At 45.1% G+C, this 21,827-nt stretch overlaps 1 protein-coding gene across 2 annotated transcripts in view; it reads left to right on the top strand.

The window, feature by feature from the left end:
- TJP3 (tight junction protein 3) overlaps positions 1 to 21,827 on the top strand; it is a 628,414-nt gene that overhangs the window by 74,901 nt on the left and 531,686 nt on the right. Inside the window, exon 2 of one of the 2 annotated variants that reach the window (XM_068233794.1) lies at positions 20,954 to 21,049. The exons of the other annotated variant lie outside the window; for it this stretch is intronic. The gene's annotated coding sequence lies outside the window, so the exon portion shown is untranslated. The remainder of the gene's footprint in view (positions 1 to 20,953; positions 21,050 to 21,827) is intronic. 2 annotated transcript variants of the gene reach the window in all.

Below are 21,827 nucleotides of genomic sequence, written 5' to 3'. Positions count from 1 at the left end.
AAAAGTCACCATGTAATGTCAGAATGTAAATCCGGTATTTAAAAGATTTTGCAATGAGTAAACACGAACTAAATCATTTATACATAATTATTGTAAAAATGAAGCACTTTTTTATTACATTATTTTCACTGGAGTTCCTCTTTAAGCGCCACCAGGGGTGAGAGGTTTGGTTGGTGTTAAGGTCAAGGCTTAACAATAATATGTCATGGTCGGATAATGGAGTAGGGATCTGTCTCAAGAACTGAACACTAGGGACCAGTGAAGATGTGACCAGGATGTGATCTATTTTCGCATATGTATGATGCACATCAGAAAAGTGGGTGTAGCCTTTTTTACCTCCATTGAGCTCTCTCCAAACATCTGTCAGGAAATTATTTTCTAACATCGTCTGAAAGGGAGTGTCTCTGCATTTTAGTGAGTTTGTCTGGAGAGGGCTTAGATTTATCGAGTGTCGTTTAGAGTTAGGTTGAAGTCACCACACCAGACAAACCTGGTATTTGGTCCAATATCGAGGGTTTCTTGAATATCTGGAACGCTGTATCTGGAGGAGCATAACCGTTTATTAAAAATGTTTTACCACAGAGAGATCCCCTCAGAACAAGATAGCAACCATCTGGATCAACATCTAACTGGTTAACCGTCAAAGGTAAAGTATTTTTTATTAAAATCATGACTCTGTTTTTTTAGAGGCATGAGCGTGATAGACCGAAGTGTATAGTATATGGAAAAATTTTGGGCATGAGGCAGGGATAAAATGGGTCTCTTGGAGACCTATATCAGGCTGGTGTCAAAGCAAGGCTATGAAGGTTTTCCTCCTCTTGACAGGTGAGTTGACGCCTCTTGCATTAAGTGAGATCAATTTTAAGGATTCCATAATGTAAAGTTAACAATACATTGCGTAAGCACATTTAACTGTTCTGAGCCGGCATGGGTGTAGAGAACAAAATGAACACATTTACAACAAACCATAAGGTATCCACTAAGATATGACAAACATCCCAGTGGACGGCAGCAGTATAGGGGGGGGGGGGGATCAAGGTATGACCCCTTAAAACTGCTGTTTGTGGGGGACAACACTGTATACCTGTTCGGGGAACGGCTCATAAATTTAAGACAAACCGGTTATAAAACACTTCACTAAAAAGAGGGTTCTTATTGATTGATATAAGAAGAATGGGTGTTATAGTGTTGGTGTAGCAGGCTGGGGTAGGGGTCTACCTTCATGGTCTGTGACAGGGTGTTGTCTCCCAAGGGTCACAATACAAGAGTAATAGTGTCTATATTAGAGTTCTAGTTAGGCACTTAGGTGTTTTTTTTTTTCAAATAACCCTCCAGGACAGGTGCTACATATGAGATTTGGGCTCCGCCCTCAACAGGAAACACAAAGAACTAGCTCTCTATAAGTTCCACCCCTCAGTATTCACCTGCCAGTTCTTTGTGTTTCCTGTCCCGGGAAGCCTCTAGCTCTCTACAGCTAGATATGGTCAGCAGCCAGGGAGTGCTGAGGCCATGGAACTTTTATAGGTAGCCCTGTCCTGGAAGGATTACTGGGGGTGTACCTTGTTTTTCCACGGTAGTGGATCTCTGAATCATGCTGGAGGTCAGCTATGTAAGGAGAGACGGTGTTTGAGGCAGCATGGTGGAGACCGATCGCGCGTCGGAGGGAAGCTTTCACTTTGCGGAGGCGGAAAGGTGACTTCCTTTGGCGGTAGTGTGATTCTCAGCGTGTCCAGAGCGGAGGCAAGGGCAATAGCGCTGTGAGCACGACACTTCCACCCTTACGGGACATCAGATCCGGTACGCGCAGCTGTCAGAACGCCGAGAGGTCCATTCCCCACACCGCTGTTGGTGTTTGGTGGAGATGGACACGAGACAGAGGACGGCAGACCAAGTAAGTGGCAGCGGACATCGGAGGATGGTTGCCCGTCTGATTCTGAGGTCTATGCCTAAACCTGGCGCAGGGGAAGATCTTTTTTTTTTTTTAGTTTCTTACAGCGCTGATGGTTGTAGAAAGTCTTTTGTCTACTATTGCCCATGGATTCAGCATTATGTTTATTTACCCAAATTGTTTGGTTTATGGGTGTTTAACTTAAGCATGGTCTCATGTCTTTACTTAAACTGCTGGATTTTATAACTTTGCTGCAGATAACTTCATCATGAGGTTTGTGCACGCAGGTGGACAAAATCAATTGATTAATTGTCCCAGCAAATGTGTTCTGTGCACATTTAATTTGTCACATGCATCTTGCATTTGAATGGGCAGCATGATTTTTATATTATCATTTAATTTACTTGAATTTGAAACTTTGAAATTGAATTAAGTTTCACTGTTATACTTGATATATATGCCTAGCTTTATGAGTGGAGCTAAGTCTGGGTTTTACTGATTATAAGAGTTGGGCCGAACCTCCGATTTTAGGTTCGCGAACCTGGTTCGCGAACTTCCGTGGAAGGTTCGGTTCGCGTTAAAGTTCGCGAACCGCAATAGACTTCAATGGGGATGCGAACTTTGAAAAAAAAAAAAATTATGCTGGCCACAAAAGTGATGGAAAAGATGTTTCAAGGGGTCTAACACCTGGAGGGGGGCATGGCGGAGTGGGATACATGCCAAAAGTCCCCGGGAAAAATCTGGATTTGACGCAAAGCAGCGTTTTAAGGGCAGAAATCACATTGAATGCTAAATGACAGGCCTAAAGTGCTTTCAAACATCTTGCATGTGTATACATCAATCAGGTAGTGTAATTAAGGTACTGCTTCACACTGACACACCAAACTCACCGTGTAACGCACCGCAAACAGCTGTTTGTGTAGTGACGGCCGTGCTGGACTGGTGCGCACCATGGCGAGAGTGCAGGTTTTGGTGGCTTTACAGCCCATATGGTCGCCTGGCTGATGTAGCTGAATGACAGAACAGTGACTGTCCAGCTGATCAAATTTGGTCTGACCACAATGAGGCAACGACCTTATTATCGTGTGTGTGCCCCCCGAGACACTCATCTAGGCGCCGGTCATTGCTTCATTGTGATACGCAACTGAACACAACAGGTATGCAGTGGCGGGTTCACTGAACAGGTATACAGTGGCGGGTCCACTGAACAGAACAGGTATGCAGTGGCGGGTTCACTAAACAGAACAGGTATACAGTGGCGGGTTCACTAAACAGAACAGGTATACAGTGGCGGGTTCACTAAACAGAACAGGTATACAGTGGTGGGTTCACTAAACAGAACAGGTATACAGTGGTGGGTTCACTAAACAGAACAGGTATACAGTGGTGGGTTCACTAAACAGAACAGGTATACAGTGGTGGGTTCACAGAACAGGTATGCAGTGGCGGGTTCACTGAACAGGTATACAGTGGCGGGTCCACTGAACAGAACAGGTATGCAGTGGCGGGTTCACTAAACAGAACAGGTATACAGTGGCGGGTTCACTAAACAGAACAGGTATACAGTGGCGGGTTCACAGAACAGGTATGCAGTGGCAGGTTCACTGAACACAACAGGTATGCAGTGGTGGGTTCACTGAACAGGTATACAGTGGCGGGTCCACTGAACAGAACAGGTATGCAGTGGCGGGTTCACTGAACAGGTATACAGTGGCGGGTCCACTGAACAGAACAGGTATGCAGTGGTGGGTTCACTGAACAGGTATGCAGTGGTGGGTTCACTGAACAGGTATGCAGTGGTGGGTTCACTGAACAGGTATGCAGTGGTGGGTTCACTGAACAGGTATGCAGTGGTGGGTTCACTGAACAGGTATGCAGTGGTGGGTTCACTGAACAGGTATGCAGTGGTGGGTTCACAGAACAGGTATGCAGTGGTGGGTTCACAGAACAGGTATGCAGTGGTGGGTTCACAGCACAGGTATGCAGTGGTGGGTTCACAGAACAGGTATACAGTGGCGGGTCCACTGAACAGAACAGGTATGCAGTGGCGGGTTCACTGAACAGGTATACAGTGGCGGGTCCACTGAACAGAACAGGTATGCAGTGGCGGGTTCACTGAACAGGTATGCAGTGGTGGGTTCACAGAACAGGTATGCAGTGGTGGGTTCACAGCACAGGTATGCAGTGGTGGGTTCAATGAACAGGTATACAGTGGCGGGTCCACTGAACAGAACAGGTATGCAGTGGCAGGTTCACTGAACAGGTATGCAGTGGTGGGTTCACAGCACAGGTATGCAGTGGTGGGTTCACAGCACAGGTATGCAATGGTGGGTTCACAGAACAGGTATGCAGTGATGGATTCACAGAACAGGTATGCAGTGATGGGTTCACAGAACAGGTATGCAGTGATGGGTTCACAGAACAGGTATGCAGTGGTGGGTTCACAGAACAGGTATGCAGTGGTGGGTTCACAGCACAGGTATGCAGTGGTGGGTTCACAGCACAGGTATGCAGTGGTGGGTTCACAGCACAGGTATGCAGCCAGACAGGAACAAGTTAAGCCTAACTAATCTTTCCCTGAGAGACAGTCTGCAGCAGCTCGCCCTACTCTCACTAACGCAGGCAGCACACGAGTGACCGTAATGGCCGCCGCTGCCTGCCTTATATAAGGGGGGGTGGGGCTCCAGGGGCTAGTGTAGCCTAATTGGCTACACTGGGCCTGCTGACTGTGATGTAGAGGGTCAAAGTTGACCCTCCATGTGCATTATGGGGCGAACCGAACTTCCGCAAAGGTTCGCCTGCGGGACGCGAACGCGAACCACTGAAGTTCGCATGGAACCGTTCGCAGGCGAACCGTTCGGCCCAACTCTACTGATTATGCCAAATAGCTATCTCATGGCATGTTAAGTATTTATGCATGCTGGTTAGCAGACTTAATTGATTAAATCATCATTTGCATGTTTTTCAGGATGCTATTGAGCCTACTGATAGCTCTGATGGGTCCAGCAATTGCCTTCTCTGTAGTAAGGAATTATATTAAGGGCCTGTTCATACTTGCTGCGTTTGTAGAACGCGTATAAATTCAAAGAAACGCAAGTTGAAAAACGCATGCGTTTTTCTTGCGTTCTAATGCGTATTCTATTGCGTTTTGCACACACACGTGACCCAGGGGAAAAAAAAGAATTATGGGAACCGCAGAGGGAAACGGACGCTAAAAACGCAATAGTACGCATTTTTGATACACGTCCATAGACTTTCATTGCGTCCGTTTCTATGCATGACGCACAGAACTGCGTGCAGCAATGCGGATGAGAAACGTATGCGTCTCATACGCATACATGTGAACTAGCCCATTCAAAAGCATTAGGAGCCGTTTCTATGCGTTTTTGGTACCCAGACACGTTCCCTGAAAACGTCTAGGAACGCACATAGTCTGAACAGGCCCTTAGTCTGCTTTCACAGCTAGACGTTACAGGTGCACGTTAGTGCAGCCTGTAAACGCAGCCCACCGCACAGCAATGAAAAATCAATGGGCTGCATTGTAATGCAGCAGGTAAAGACAAAAGTGCTGCATGCTGTGCGTTATAAACGGCTAAGCCGCGTTATACTGTTTGCACATGCGCAGTTATGTTGGAAGAGGAGGTCTCCTCCGGCCAGCCACATGGCTAATTAATTTTCACTACACTGTGATGTGCAGTGTTTACTTCCTGGAGTGGCCGCTCTGTGTGGAAGTTGGCTGGTGGGACCACGTGATGCGGATCACGTGGTCTCCGCATCGCACAGCGCAAAAAAGGCGCACCAAGAGCTGCATAACGCAGTTCTTGGTAGCGTCCTCCTCCAGCACCACCAGGCGTTGCGTTAGGGGTATGTTATGCAACCTATAGCGTTCCCTAAAACACAATGTCCTGGTGGGAAAGAAGCCCTGGGCTCCCTGCACACTGCAAATGCATGCAGTGTGCAAGAGGCCTTAGACTGGCCTAAAGTATCTTGTCAAAAATGCATTTAAGCATAAATAATGAAGATACTACAGCATCTTGCAAGGAGTTTGTTATCCAATAGGCAAGAAATGGTGGAAACGTTTAAAGCTTTTAGAGAAAGCCTTCCTTCTACTTCAGGCTCACAACTGCTTCAGACTGCTTAAATTCAATCTACAAAACGTAAGAAAGCAATAAGGAAATCTGCTAGAATAATACTCTCTTCTGAAGAGGAAGATGATAGTGAGCAGGAAGTTGTTAATCCTGATTCCAAATCTTCTGTGGACTTATCTGTACAGAGTGAAGCAGAGGAGATTGTAAAGTCCTCAAAGTTTAAGTTTGCTGCTGGAAGAAACTGGAGAATTATTGAAGGCAATTCATTCAACTTTGGATATTCCACCACCAAAAAAAAAAAAAAGCAATTTTTTTTTTATTTTTTACATGCTATACACAGGAATGGAACCATGTGAGCAGTTATGTTTCCCAGTTCAGATTCCTCTATTAAAAACGTAATCACAGCTCAATGGAAAGAGACGGATAAAAGACTATTTGTATCTAAGTACTCTTTCACAGTGCGTCATTAAAAAACGCACGTTATAAATGATTCGACACAGACTAACGCACAGCAATACTAAGTCTGTGGGACATTCACAGTGCACACGTTGGGTTTGTGTGTTACGTATAGCATTGTTAGTGCTGCATGCTGTGCGTTATACACATTGTTAGACGGTTTGCACATGCTCAGTAATGACTTAGAAGCATAGTTTTCATTGCCTGTAGGCCATACTGTATTCGACAATACGAGCCATTAACTGGCGATGCAACTTTTTGGGGGCGTTGCGTTGTAAGTTGCGTTGCGATTGTAACGTTGCATCATAACGCAACGTCCCACTGTGAAAGTAGCCTCAGGGTTTGAAAAGGCGTTTTCCATTTTCTGAGGAAGACGCTAAGCCTGGGGATTCATGCTCTAAACTTGATGCTGCATTTAGTCAGGTTGGAAGGTGAATGAGTTATCATTCAAGGTCTAAGGCGGCCTTAAAAACCCAGAAAATAAGTTGAATTTTCTCTTAAAGCATGGTCTGCTACTGCTCCTATTCGGAATCACGTCAGCACCCAGAATCTCTTCACAAAAGTAATGGCAGAAATTGTGGGAACCCTACGTTTAAAAAAGTGTTATGATAATGCCATACTTAGACGACCTTTTAGTAGTGACAGACAGTATTGTGAAGTGGAAACATCAGAGATCTTGTTATCCAGCAGTTGGTACGAGCAGGTTGGTTAGGGAACCGACAAAAATAAAATTTGATTCCGACACAGGTTATTCAGTTCTTGGTGTTCAGAATCAATTTCCATAGCTTCGAAATTATTTCTTCCACAAGACAAGTTAGTCAAGATTCATGCCTTAGTGGAAAATTTCCAGCAAAAATCAATGGTAACAGTTAATCAAGTGATGAGTCTAATAGGATTTTTGAAATCCACAGCACCGGCAGTGTATTGGGCATTGAAACCAGGGATGAGCAGAAACTACGCCAGTGCGAATTTACGCATCATAGTTTGCATCTACGCATCGTAGTTCAGAGGTCAAGTTTCAAAACGCTTACGAATTTACGCGTAGTGAAGTACTGCTACGCGTAGCTTAAGCCCACTATGCGTAGTTGATGTGTGTATTGCGTAGTGAACTACGAATGCGTTTCTTGCGTCTAATTTTCGGCGTGCGATTGTATGCTTACAAATTTACGCAGGGGAAAGGGGAATGTATGCATTGAAGAAGTCCCGGTATAAGCATTTATAGAGAAATTAATGCGTAAAATGTTTTGCATATGAGCACAAGCATCCGCACACACTACGCTTCACACTACGCGTAATTGCGTATTTTGATGCGTAGTCTACGTGATGCATACAAAACGAATATTTGATATTCTCAACCCTAGTTTGGCGAAGTGTAATTGAGTAAAACCACATGTAGTTCCAGCGTAGCAAAGTTGGCTGACTACGACCATCCTTGATTGAAACGTGAGAATATTACAACAACGGCTCCTGCGCAGTTGGAAAGTAAGTCATGCAGCTTTAGACCGCATGGTGTCTATTCCAACACCGGTGAAACAATCACTCAGTTGGTGTATAATAGCAGACCATGTCACTCGGGGACGACTATGGTAGTTTCAGATGACAAAAGTGTTAACAGACGCAAGTATTCTTGGGAGAACCCACATAGATGGGATATATCTACAAGGAACTTGGTCAAAGCAGATTAAGACCCAATCTTCAAATTTCAGAGAGCATCTGGGAGTGAAGAGAGCCCTAGACCATGCAAAATACAGGTTAAAAGACCAGCAGGTTCAAGATCAGGTCAGACAATATAACAGTAGTGATGTATGTAAACAAACAAGGGTGTACCAGGTCATCATAACTTCTTGATTTGACACTGCAGCTGCTAGATTGGGCGGAGGACAATCTTCAATCGATCTCAGTGGTTCACCTAAAGGGTTCATTAAGCAACATGGTGGATCTGTTGAGCAGGAAGAGACTATCAAACTAATGCTAAGTCCTGAACTGTTCAAGTTGTTAGCGAAAAAGTAGGGACAACCACAGATCGATTTTATTCGCCAATCTGGAGAATACTCAGTGCCGCCAGTTCTTCTCTCTAGACCCAAGAGGCGCTTCGGGAGTAGATGCCTTGGCTCAAATGTGGGATTATCAAATATCCTATGCATTTCCTCCAATACCGCTGTTACCAATAGTATTACAGAAGCTGAAATCGACAACAATGTATCTAATATTAATTAAACCAGATTGGCTGAAAATAATCTGGTATCCAATGATTAAGTTGATGCTGGTGGACAGACCAATGCCATTAACAGACAGACTAATCCTTCTCAAAAAGAAAAGACAAATGGACTCAGATTTCGAATCTTCGATTGACAGCTTGGTTTCTGAAAGGAAGATCTTAAAAGATAGAGGGTTATCTGACAGTGACAGAGAATATAATTAAAAGTAGAAAGAAAGTCACTAGAGCAATATATCAAAACTATTGGAAAACTTTTTGTCAATGGAAGAGAAAGACAGGACTCCGATCCAATAAGCTCGCTACAGTGTTAGAATTTTTTGCAAGAATACGTTGACAAAAATCTAGCGTTGAGTACCCTAAAGATCCAAGTGGCAGCCTTATCACTATACTTGGATGAGAGGTTAGCATTAGAACCTCTAGTTATTAGTTTTTTTTGTTTGTCAGTTACAAATCGAAAGGAGTTCAAAGTCCTAGAGAGGTAACCGCTCACTCAACAGGGTCAGTGGCAACTTCCTGGGCTTATAGAGCTGGAGCAACAGCGACGGATATCTGCAAGACAGCAACTTGGAAATCCGTGAACACCTTCATTAGGCATTACCGACTGGGCTTATCAGCAGAAGAACAGGCATTTGGAAGAAAAGTTCTTCAGGCTGTTGTCCCGCCCTGAGGTTGGTATTTATTGCATATCATCTCATATGTAGCACCTGTCCTGGAGGGTTATTTGAAAAAACCAAAATTAGCTTACCTGGTAATGCTGTTTTTAATAACACTTCAGGACAGGTGACCCACCCATTTTGATATATATATTTATGTATAATATTGACTGAAGCATATATTTCTGTGTGTTTATACGGATGTTTATGTACATGCAAGTTTTTTGTTAAATTGTTTGAAAGAAGAATCGGTATCAGGACAGTTGGAACGTACTGGCAGGTGAATACTGAGGGGTGGAACTTATAGAGAGCTAGTTCTTTGTGTTTCCTGTTGAGGGCGGAGCCCAAATCTCATATGTAGCACCTGTCCTGGAGGGTTATTAAAAACAGCATTACCAGGCAAGCTAATTTTGGTTTTCACAATTTTGAGAATGCTATGGAAACTATCTAGAAACTCAATCGTGGAACTTGATGAACAAAGCATAAGTAAGCAAATCAGAGGTGTAATCGTGCATATATAGAGCTTATAAAGGAAATCTATGAATGCAGTAATATAACAGGCTACAGATGCATAATTATCAAAATTATATCATAAGATTAAGTTTGTCAGAATAGAGCTATTCCAATAGGAAGCACAAGGCGTAGTTCTATGCAAGTTTGTTGCTTAAGTGTTTACATGGATTATGAAGTTAGTGCCCCAAAACATAGTTTCCAGAATGAGTAGGGCTGATTGGTAGCACAAGGTGTAACCTTCTATGCAGTGATGAACAGTTCCTTGGATGTATATAGGATTTGTAATGATAATGCCAGAGACTGTCAGGGTCAAAAACCTGAGCGGTTCTTGCCTTTTTCATGATTTGTAACTCAGTAAAGGATCAGCCCTTAAAGCGTTGCTATCATATAAATCCGGCATAGTGGGGTCTGAACCCTCTATAACAGTAATTATAGATTGACGGTATACCTTGAAATGAATCAGAACACTCCGTATAGGATTTTATATAAAAAATTGTATTTTGCTTATCATACAGCATATATACAACATATGAACAGTTCCAAGTAGTGTTTTCTTCTAACAGTATTCCATCTTATCAAGGCCTTTATAGCCAAGCGTTTATCAATCTTCCAAGTACATTCAAAAAAGAATATAACAGTTGTGTTATGTAGAATAAGATCAAAAATAGTCTCATCTGCATCGATAGCTGTGTAAAACTTTTAGTAATCGTCTTAAAGAAATAGCATAAAAAATAGCTTCTAAAAAACTTCTTGCTAACATCTTAACAAAACTTAATGCTGAAAAATTAATAAAGTAAATCACCAGAATATTAAGCATATTACCCCTTCTCTGTCATCTCTTCAGAATCAGAATCATTTATTTCGCCAAGTACAACGGTGAGTTGTACCCGGAATTATTTTTGGCACAAACCGGGTCGGTGATGGTACAGTAAACATACGTTATGCATTACACATGTTAAAAAACAATACAGTAGACAAACATTAAGCATTCCTCAGAGCATACCTTTACATAAAACACATTGCACATTGACGAGAGAAAGACAAGAAAGACCAGAGGGGTCTGTCCAAGAGCTATGTCGAGTGGAGCTGCCAGCCACAAACTGAGCGGCGCTCTCTGCCCTGCAGCCCTCCAGACCCCCCCACATGTAGTGAGAGATAGACATAGAGACCCTTCGTCCCCATAGTTGTTAAACAGTCCACATGGTCCATAACAGTCCCGGCTCCCACACAGATTTGCAAAAATTAGCCCCTGGCCTGCGCCCCCCCCAGCCGATAATCCGAAGGGGGCTGGTGATGATTGTGATGACCACTGCTGTGCTGCTGTGCTTTCCTCCGGCCCCCCCGACCCGGTAGATGTGTCCTGGCAGGGTGACAGCGGCTGCCTGGACCTCCTGGCTGCGGCTCCCAGAACCGTTACCTGTGATAAAAGGCAGCAGCGGCTCCCGCGGCAGGCTCAGCAGCGGCAGCCTGGTCCTCCATGGCTGCACAGGTGGAGCGCCTCCCACTGGGGAGGGGAGGCGGTCCCAAAAACAAGCAGCCCCTCGTGGTCGCTGGCGCCTGGCCTGCCTTTGTCGCTGGCAGCGGCGATGGTTCGCTGGAGGGCGAAGCAGGAGCGGCGTGCACGGGGGTCCGCAGCCGGCCACGAGGGAGGCGGCCCGATCTCAAAACGAGCGGCCTCCCGTGACCTCCCGCCTGGCTTCAGGTGTCCTGCACCCGGCCATGTCCCAGTCGTGGTAGCTGGGCGTCCTGGGTTGCCACAGCGGCGGGTGCTGCTGGAGTGCGGAGCAGGAGATGGGCATGCATGGGGATCCGCGGCCAGCCACGTGGGTGGCGGCCCTATCCCAAACCGAGTGGCTGTTCGTGACTGCCGGTGCCTGGCCTGCCTGTGTCCCCTGGATGAGAGGAATCCATCCCACCCAGAAAGACGAGTGGACAACGGGGGAGAAGGGCAGCAGAAGAAAAAGAGCCGGAGCCCTGTGTGCCGTGGCGTCTTGCTATAGCGCCATCTCTTCAGCATCTAGAACCACGTGTGGGAAGGTAGCTTCTGCCTCATGTGTCTTCTCAGGAGATTATTGGGCTTCTGCAAACTATGAGCTTTCAGCTCCTACTTTTATAGTGATTGGATGTAATATGGCTGCCTAATCTGGAATTTCCCTGAATCCCAGATTATGATTGGCTGAAACTTCCATGCCTAGCTCGCTATCTTTGTTTTAAATACTGTAAATAGTTGACATTTAAAATATCCATAACCTTTTTGTTTATAAACTCCTTAATTATCTTATCTTGTGAGAACTAACGTCATTTGGAGTGTTTAACATTTAAATTAATGAGGGTGATATCGTAATTAATTGGGTACGCACGCAGGTAGACATTTTGACTACATCATGACCTCCCGATAAGAGAACTGTCATGAGACACTGGGTCTCCAGAATTAAAAACCTCTCCGATATCTATGTTCCATGCTGTTTGCTTATTATGACATCTGTGTCTTAATTGGCCTGAGGTATACCCATTTCTTTCTGAAATGCTGTCGGCCATCTTGACCCACCAAAATACATAGGCCTGTAACCAACAGTATTCAGACTTACAGTAAATTAATACTTATTTAAACACTGTACTATCCTTAAAGAATAATCAAATATTGTGTATACTGATCAGCTATCTAAATTTCATTCTATATATTTTTTTTTTTTATGAAGAAATCATTAATTTTATAAACTTATAAAGGATTACAAAAAACGCCAGATGGCAGTGTAATATTAAACTTATGATTAAAAATGCTTTATCTATCTGACATTTTATAAAAGTCACAATGAACTACCATAACATGTTTGCTGCCGTCACTAATTTCAAAATAAGATATTGTTCCCAGTTTTTACACAGAAGCATCTTTCAAATGTCAAGGCCACGCACTAACATAAACCAGAATGTTCTGGCTTTTTGTAACTAGAATAATCCAATTAGGAGTTTCACTGCTTGGAATATTTTTAAAAAAGTGCTCTAACTTTACAGTTTAAAATTAAATTTTGCATAGAACATTAAAACGTAAAAATACACATATGACGACTTTTCCTGCATAAATAAAACCGCTAAAATTCTGACAAGAGTAGGTTTCCAGAAATTATTACGCACGTTTATTAATAATAATAATAATAATCTGAACATTTGTATAGCGCTTTTCTCCTGTTGGACTCAAAGCGCTCGAGCTGCAGCCACTGGGACGCGCTCAAGAGGCCACCCTGCAGTGTTAGGGAGTCTTGCCTTGAACTCCTTACTGAATAGGTACTTGACCTAGCCAGGATTCGAACCCTGGTCTACCATGTCAAAGGCAGTGTCCTTAACCAGTACACTATCCAGCCACTGTCATCATATTTTACTAAATAAAAGCACGAAAGTACCCAACGTATGTATGCAAACACCTCATAAAGTTCCCTTTATGCAGACTGTAATATAGAGGTGTGTGATACACAGAAGTAGAGGGGAGTACAGTGTATCATGCCTCCAGGTCTCACATTGCAACTCTGGGAAACGTTCTTTTAACTAAGGATAAAAGGATTCTCACAACGGTAGAGCCTGAGTTTCGTAGAGCTAGGTGTTTCACATAAAAAGTGACATGGTCCTATGAAAGTGTTCTCAGGCTTAATAAAATGGTGAAAAGACAAGAGAAGAACTTGGCAATAACAAAAATATAGTACTTATCTAGGGGAGGATGAGGGAGAGCCCGAAGTGGAAGCAGAACGTGTACCAGCAGGCTGCCAGATTCTCTCCGGTCGCTGTGGCCCGGGAGAGAGCGCCGGAAGAACAACCGTATTGACCCGGATGTTCGCAGCTTCCAGGTAGTGTTGGGCGAACATCTAGATGTTCGGGTTCGGGCCGAACAGGCCGAACATGGCCGCGATGTTCGGGTGTTCGACCCGAACTCCGAACATAATGGAAGTCAATGGGGACCCGAACTTTTGTGGTTTGTAAAGCCTCCTTACATGCTACATACCCCAAATTTACAGGGTATGTGCACCTTGGGAGTGGGTACAAGAGGAAAAAAAATTTAGCAAAAAGAGCTTATAGTTTTTGAGAAAATCGATTTTAAAGTTTCAAAGGGAAAACTGTCTTTTAAATGCGGGAAATGTCTGTTTTCTTTGCACAGGTAACATGCTTTTTGTCGGCATGCAGTCATAAATGTAATACATATAAGAGGTTCCAGGAAAAGGGACCGGTAATGCTAACCCAGCAGCAGCACACGTGATGGAACAGGAGGAGGGTGGCGCAGGAGGAGAAGGCCACGCTTTGTGAGACACAACAACCCAGGCCTTGCATGAGGACAAAAAGCGTGCGGATAGCATGCTTTGTACCGCCATGTAGTCATAAATGTAATAAAGATAAGAGGTTCCATAAACAGGGACCGGCAACGGTAACCCAGCAGCAGCAGCAGCAGCAGCAGCACACGTGATGGAACAGGAGGAGGCGCAGGAGGAGAAGGCCACGCTTTGTGAGACACAACAACCCAAGCCTTGCATGAGGACAAAAAGCGTGCGGATAGCATGCTTTGTACCGCCATGTAGTCATAAATGTAATAAAGATAAGAGGTTCCATAAACAGGGACCGGCAACGGTAACCCAGCAGCAGCAGCAGCAGCAGCAGCACACGTGATGGAACAGGAGGAGGCGCAGGAGGAGAAGGCCACGCTTTGTGAGACACAACAACCCAGGCCTTGCATGAGGACAAAAAGCGTGCGGATATAGCAGCAATGCTTTTTGCCGCCATGCAGTCATAAATGTAATACAGATGAGAGGTTCAATAAACAGGGACCGGAAACGCTAAACCATCCCAGATGTTCATCGGTCATGTTACTTGGTTGGGGTCCAGGAGTGTTGCGTAGTCGTTTCCAATCCAGGATTGATTCATTTTAATTTGAGTCAGACGGTCTTCATTTTCTGTGGAGAGGCGGATACGCCGATCTGTGATGATGCCTCCGGCAGCACTGAAACAGCGTTCCGACATAACGCTGGCTGCCGGGCAAGCCAGCACCTCTATTGCGTACATTGCCAGTTCGTGCCAGGTGTCTAGCTTCATGCCCGGTTTCAGGTCCAGCGGTGCCAGCCTCAAATCCGTCTGTTCCTTTATTCCCCTCCAAATTTCCTCCCCTGTGTGCTGCTTATCCCCAAGGCAGATCAGCTTCAGCAACGCTTGCTGACGCATGCCAACAGCTGTGCTGCACTGCTTCCACGATCCTACTGCTGCTGGTGCTGGGTTAGCATTTCCGGATGAGGTACAGCTTTGAGATGCGTTGGAGGAGAAGGAGTCAGAGAGGTAGGTGCTGCTGTTGTTATCCAGCTGTTTGCGGCGTGGGCAACACCCGCGCCGTAGCAGGTGAGGAATCGCTGCCAGGCTCCACAAGGTTCACCCAGTGCGCGGTAAGGGAGATGTATCGACCCTGGCCGAACGCACTCGTCCAGGTGTCAGTGGTGAGGTGAACCTTGCAGGCAACGGCATTCTTCAAGCTTCGGGTTATTTAGCTGACCACGTGCTCATGCAACTCAGGCACTGCAGAGCGCGCAAAGTGGTAGCGGCTGGGAACCACGTAACGTGGGATGGCCACTGACATCATGCCCTTGAAGCTGTTTGTCTCCACCACTCGATATGGCAGCATTTCGCAGGCCAGAAGCTTGGCTATGCTGGCTGGCTGTTACTGCCACGGCCCGGGGGTCATTTGCTGGCAATTTCCTCTTGTGCTCAAACATCTCAGAGACAGACAACTCAACCGTAGCGCTGCACACCGAAGGGCTGTTGGTTGTTGTGTTTGATGAACACTGGGAGACCTCAAGAGCACTAGTCCGGAAAGTGACAGTGTCAGCATCGTCTGATGTTTGTGAATGTTGTGAACCACGCAATGGCTGGGCTACTGCTGCTGCTGAGGCGGGTCTGGTGGTGAGTCTGGTGAACCCAAGGGAGGCAGTGTTGCTGGTGGTACCCTGTCCTGCCGCGTTTGCCCACAGAGTGGGATGTTTGGATAGAATGTGGCGGCTCATGCTGGTGGTGGAGAGGTTGTTAATACTTTTCCCCCTGCTCAGGCGGGTCTTGCACACCTTGCAAATCGCCATGGTAACATCCTCAGTGCAGTCTTCAAAGAAAGCCCAGACTTTAACTGGCTGAGGACTCGGACCTCGTGCGTGATGTGCTGGTGCTGCTTAACCCACTGCTGGACGCTTGAGAGGTCATCCAAGTAATTATCTGGTCCTGTTCTTTTGGATCTGTGAGGGTTGTTGTCCTGGACAACATGGGCAGTATTGAGTGGGTTTTCTTGGGTGCTCCCCTGTGGCCTGTACGTGAACCGTCAGGGGAAACACCTCTTCCCTTGCCCCTCCCTCTTTCACCGGATTTCTTCCTCATTTCACTTATCCTTAAAGTACACGCTGACTGGCAGCAGTACAGTGGCAGTACAGAAATGCTATACAGTGGTGGGTGAGCGGTGTACCACTATTGTCAGCAGTGACACAGAGCACAATGCTATACAGTGGCGGGTGAGCGGTGTACTACTGTTCCCAGCAGACACAGAGTGGAAGTAAACACAATGCTATATAGTGTGGCTGAGCCGTGTACACAGAGTGGCATTAAACACAATGCTATATAGTCTGCTATATAGTCACCCCGAACAGGGTGATGTTCTGCAGAACCCAAACAGTGGCAAACACTGTTCGCCCAACACTACTGGGAGGGAACGCAGATTTTAGTACCTAAACACACGATACAACATGTTTTCCGGGGTCGGACTCTGAGGCACATACAGATGGTCCCGATCATCATCCTCATCATACAACTCTTCTCCTGAGTCTGACCCACCCACCACCTCTGCCACCCCAACATCCCCAGACACAGACCCCTCATCGTCCTCAACATTAACTTGGGATGCTGGCCTGAGCCAGACCTCCTCCTCCACATCAGGCCCCATCATCTCCTCAATGGCAGCCCTCATTAATCGCTCTGGCGACGGACTGATGGACACAACGTTCTCCTCCGGGGAGGGCTGCTGCTGACCACTGGCTGCTGGGGTGGATGTTATAGCTTGCGTGGGGCGTTGGCTGTTGCTGTTGTTGGGAGTGCTGCTCACAGCGGAGGTCTCTGGGGAACTCATGTTGAGCTCATATAGTGGTTGACGGTGAGTGGAGTATTACTGATCCCAGCAATATACACACTGACTGGCAGAGTACGCAATGCTATATAGTGTGGCTGAGCGGTGTACACAGAGTGGCAGTAAACACAATGCTATATAGTCTGGCTGAGCGAGCGGTGTACTACTGTTCCCAGCAGAATCAGAGTGGCAGTAAACAATGGTATATAGTCTGGCTGAGCGGTGTACACAGAGTGTCAGTAAACAATGGTATATAGTCTGGCTGAGCGAGCGGTGTACTACTGTTCCCAGCAGAATCAGAGTGGCAGTAAACAATGGTATATAGTCTGGCTGAGCGAGCGGTGTACTACTGTTCCCAGCAGAATCAGAGTGGCAGTAAACAATGGTATATAGTCTGGCTGAGCGGTGTACACAGAGTGTCAGTAAACAATGGTATATAGTCTGGCTGAGCGGTGTACACACAATGCTATATAGTCTGCTATATAGTGTCAGTAAACAATGGTATATAGTCTGGCTGAGCGAGCGGTGTACTACTGTTCCCAGCAGAATCAGAGTGGCAGTAAACAATGGTATATAGTCTGGCTGAGCGGTGTACACAGAGTTTCAGTAAACAATGGTATATAGTCTGGCTGAGCGGTGTACACAGAGTGTCAGTAAACAATGGTATATAGTCTGGCTGAGCGGTGTACACAGAGTGGCAGTAAACACAATGCTATATAGTCTGGCTGAGCGAGCGGTGTACTACTGTTCCCAGCAGAATCAGAGTGGCAGTAAACAATGGTATATAGTCTGGCTGAGCGGTGTACACAGAGTGTCAGTAAACAATGGTATATAGTCTGGCTGAGCGGTGTACACAGAGTGTCAGTAAACAATGGTATATAGTCTGGCTGAGCGGTGTACACAGAGTGGCAGTAAACACAATGCTATATACTCTGGCTGAGCGAGCGGTGTACTACTGTTCCCAGCAGACACAGAACAGTAAACAGAATGCTATATAGTGTGGCTGAGCGAGCGGTGTACCACTATTCCCAGCAGACACAGAACAGTAAACAGAATGCTATATAGTGTGGCTGAGCGAGCGGTGTACCACTATTCCCAGCAGACACAGAACAGTAAACAGAATGCTATATAGTGTGGCTGAGCGAGCGGTGTACCACTATTCCAAACAGACACAGAACAGTGAACAGAATGCTATATAGTGTGGCTGAGCGAGCGGTGTACCACTATTCCCAGCAGACACAGAGTGGCAGTAAACAGAATGCTATATAGTGTGGCTGAGCGAGGTACACAGAGTGGCAGTAAACAGAATGCTATATAGTGTGGCTGAGCAAGCGGTGTACTACTATTCCCAGCAGACACAGAGTGGCAGTAAACAGAATGCTATATAGTGTGGCTGAGCGAGGTACACAGAGTGGCAGTAAACAGAATGCTATATAGTGTGGCTGAGCAAGCGGTGTACTACTGTTCCCAGCAGTGACACAATGACAGGGGGGACCCTGGCTAGCGTGGCTGGAGCGCGAACTACCCTGCCTGCCTACCCAAAGCTAAACCCACAGACAAATGGCGGAGATATGACGTGGTTCGGGTATTTATTTACCCGAACCACGTGACCGTTCGGCCAATCAGAGTGCGTTCGGGTCCGAACCACGTGACCCGTTCGGCCAATCACAGCGCTAGCCGAACGTTCGGGGAACGTTCGGTCATGCGCTCTTAGTTCGGCCATGTGGCCGAACGGTTTGGCCGAGCACCGTCAGGTGTTCGGCCGAACTCGAACATCACCCGAACAGGGTGATGTTCTGCAGAACCCGAACAGTGGCGAACACTGTTCGCCCAACACTACTTCCAGGGTTCTTTTACCTTCCTCTGGAGGCGTGATCTTGCAGCTATTATCTTGTAGGGGGAATTGTAGAGAACATGGGAAGCCCCACTTGTATCTGATGTAGTTTGCTATCAGGGTTTGTGCAATCGGTCTCAGAAGTCGCCTTTTCTGTAGAGTCAATGAAGAAAGATCTGCATACAGTTGTACTATAGAAGGGACTCCGGGTAGCGGAGAAAGATTGCGGGCTGCCGCCATACTCTGCTCTTTGGTTTCGTGGTAGTTAAACTTTAAGACCACGTCCCGTGGTAGTTCTGGGTTGCGAGGCTTACCAAGTGCTCGATGGATTCTATCCAGGTGTAGCAGGGAGCGGTCTATTTGCGGAATCAGGGCTGAGAATAGGCTGGTTGCAGCGGCCTTCAGGTCCGTGAACAATTCCGGAATCCCCCTTATACGAATATTGGATCGGCGGGCTCTATTCTCTCCTGATCCTCCTGTCTTGCTTCCATTTGCTCCATTCTGATGTCGTGGGCATCTAGTCGGCTCATATCCTCCTTTTGGGAATCCGCAAAGCCATCCAGCCTTTCATCCACCACATGGACTTTGCCCCCATGTCTCATATCTGTGCATTGATACTTCTAAACAGCGGAGTCTAGTTTCTTTTTTAGGATCTTGTGGATTGAGTTCAGGAGGGCAGAGTGATCCTGCTTATAGAGTTGAGGTGGGGAGGCCTGGACACTCTGTGGTTAGCTCCCCGGAGAGGGACTTGGCGGCTGTGAGGAGGTGGAGGCTGCATCCGCCATCTTTGAGGCTGCCTTCTTCTGGCTCCAAGAAAACAAGTCCAGTAGGGAACCACTTAGGCTGCTCGTATCTTTGCCTTTTTTGGTCCGTCTGCGAGTGGACATGTCCCGGAGACAGTTACCAGCTTCAGGAGCAAGTTTGAATTACTCAGCTGTTAGATGCCGTTTTCACCCCGATCAGGCATGGAGCTAAGCACACTAGCATCTAGTCACGCTGGCCCCACGCATGCGCCCCTGATTTTTACTTTTGAATGCTACGTTTTGTGATTAGTGATTTTTGAAGGCTTACATTTGATTGGTTGAAGTTGTTGGTGGTTCTTTTGAAAAATGTTACTGTGAAGTGATTACATATGAAATTACTCCTTGTCATTGGTTAGAAAAGTATACATGTTCCAATTGGATAAATAAATATGTTGTGATGCCAAACCATTGGTTGAGCCACATTTTAAGCCTTCCCTTTTTCACTATATAAAGAGAAAGCACACTGACACTCTTGGTGTTTTTTTGTGAGGAGTTTGCTTTTACAGAGAGTATTTTGGTGTTTGGTGAGACTGTTGAAGAATTAATTTCATGATCCTAATGTCTCTTGTGCTGAGCAAGAGAGGACGGCAAAGGAGGTATTAGGTGCATTCTCTTCTGAAAGACTGTCAGAAGAAAGGACAATTCTGGATGCTATACAGGGATCTGCGGCAGCATCCAGAGAAGTTCTTTGGATATGCCAGAATGACTGTTGAAAGGTAAGATGATCTTTTCATACATTATGTACCTTATACAATATTTGTGACCTCTTAGGTTATTGTGATTTGTACTGCTAATTTTTAGGGAAGGGATTCTTGCCTTACATGTTTCCTTATGGGTTGTATAGTATGTGTAGATTGTTAAAAGTGACAGCACTGCATATTGTGATAATCATAAGGATTAGTTCCCCCAACTGTCATTTCTGTCTGACATATTAGATTTCACATATGTACTTATACAAATGTTTTAATATAAATATAATAGTATCTCACTAAAGTTAGGTTTTTGAACATGTTTTTATTGTAAACTTAACTTTGTTCCAGCATGGAAAATAATGTTTGTTTTAAATAGTACAAGTAGAAAAACACCAAATTTGAACACTAGATAGTGCAAGATACATCTTAGATGTATAGATAGTAAAAATTGTGCTACAAGTAAAGTGCAAACAATTCACTTGTAAACATTAACGTTCCTAACTTTTTTTAAAGTATATTTTTTATACTTATTTTTTTTTTCTTTATTACACACTTGCAGTGTAAAATAAGTGCTAATTTACTGTAGTAATCACAATGCAAATTTTAAAGTGTTAAAAAGATAAACTAAGAACTTCTGAAACCAAACTTTGTTGTATTCACTACAATACAATTTTTGTTACAGCTTTGATCGACTATTGGCATTGTTGGAGGCGGATTTGAAGGATACTAAATTCCGCAGGAGTGTGACTCCGACAGAACGTCTGCTGATCACGTTGCGGTACGTATAATTACATTATGCAGTATATTGTCCTTTTTTGTTTGTTTAAATATTGTATATGCATTGTGATCGTGTGTTTGGTTTTGGCTGCCATGGTGAAGTGGATCACTATCCCAGTGCCAGCATGGGATACAGAAGTGTACTGCATGGGAAAACAGTGGGCCTGAGCAGCATAAACCTGCTCTATTCTGCACTGTTTCCATATGCAGTACAGTAAAGTTTTGGCATGCTGACACCTGCATACTGTTCCCCTTCACCATGGCAGCAAAATAAAAAAAAACAACAGTCATGTTCACAATGCATAATCAAGAACTCTACAAATCTTTTTCCCACAAAAACTTTGCTATATTTGAAACTACATTGTTGTAATGTTTTAAACTAAATGTTCCTGAACAATCTGTAATGACAGTTTACATTCAAAGAGTAAGGTATCAGTACAGAAATGGGGTTGTATGCTGTACTAAATTTCAGACATGTCAAAAGATCGGTTTCCTGATTCTTGTTGTTCAGTTACATTTGTACTCCTAACAATAGGTTGCAATATGTTAAAAGATGTTAGATTTGTACTTTCAGAATTGGAACGGCTTGTTGTGGGTTGAGTACTGGTAGCAAGTGATGCAGAACTAACCATTGATCTTGAAGGCATGAAATTAAATCTTCCTTGACCTATGTTTAGCTCAAATGAGGACTGGTAGGGAACAGGACTGTCATGCAGTGGAGGAATGCTAGGTACAAAGTATGGATTGTACATTTGGTGTTGTGGTGTTTGCATGTGGGT

Source organism: Hyperolius riggenbachi, chromosome 1, assembly GCF_040937935.1.
Source record: "Hyperolius riggenbachi isolate aHypRig1 chromosome 1, aHypRig1.pri, whole genome shotgun sequence".
In the NCBI taxonomy this organism is placed as follows: Eukaryota; Metazoa; Chordata; class Amphibia; order Anura; family Hyperoliidae; genus Hyperolius; species Hyperolius riggenbachi.
This window is presented reverse-complemented; position numbering and strand designations above follow the sequence as displayed.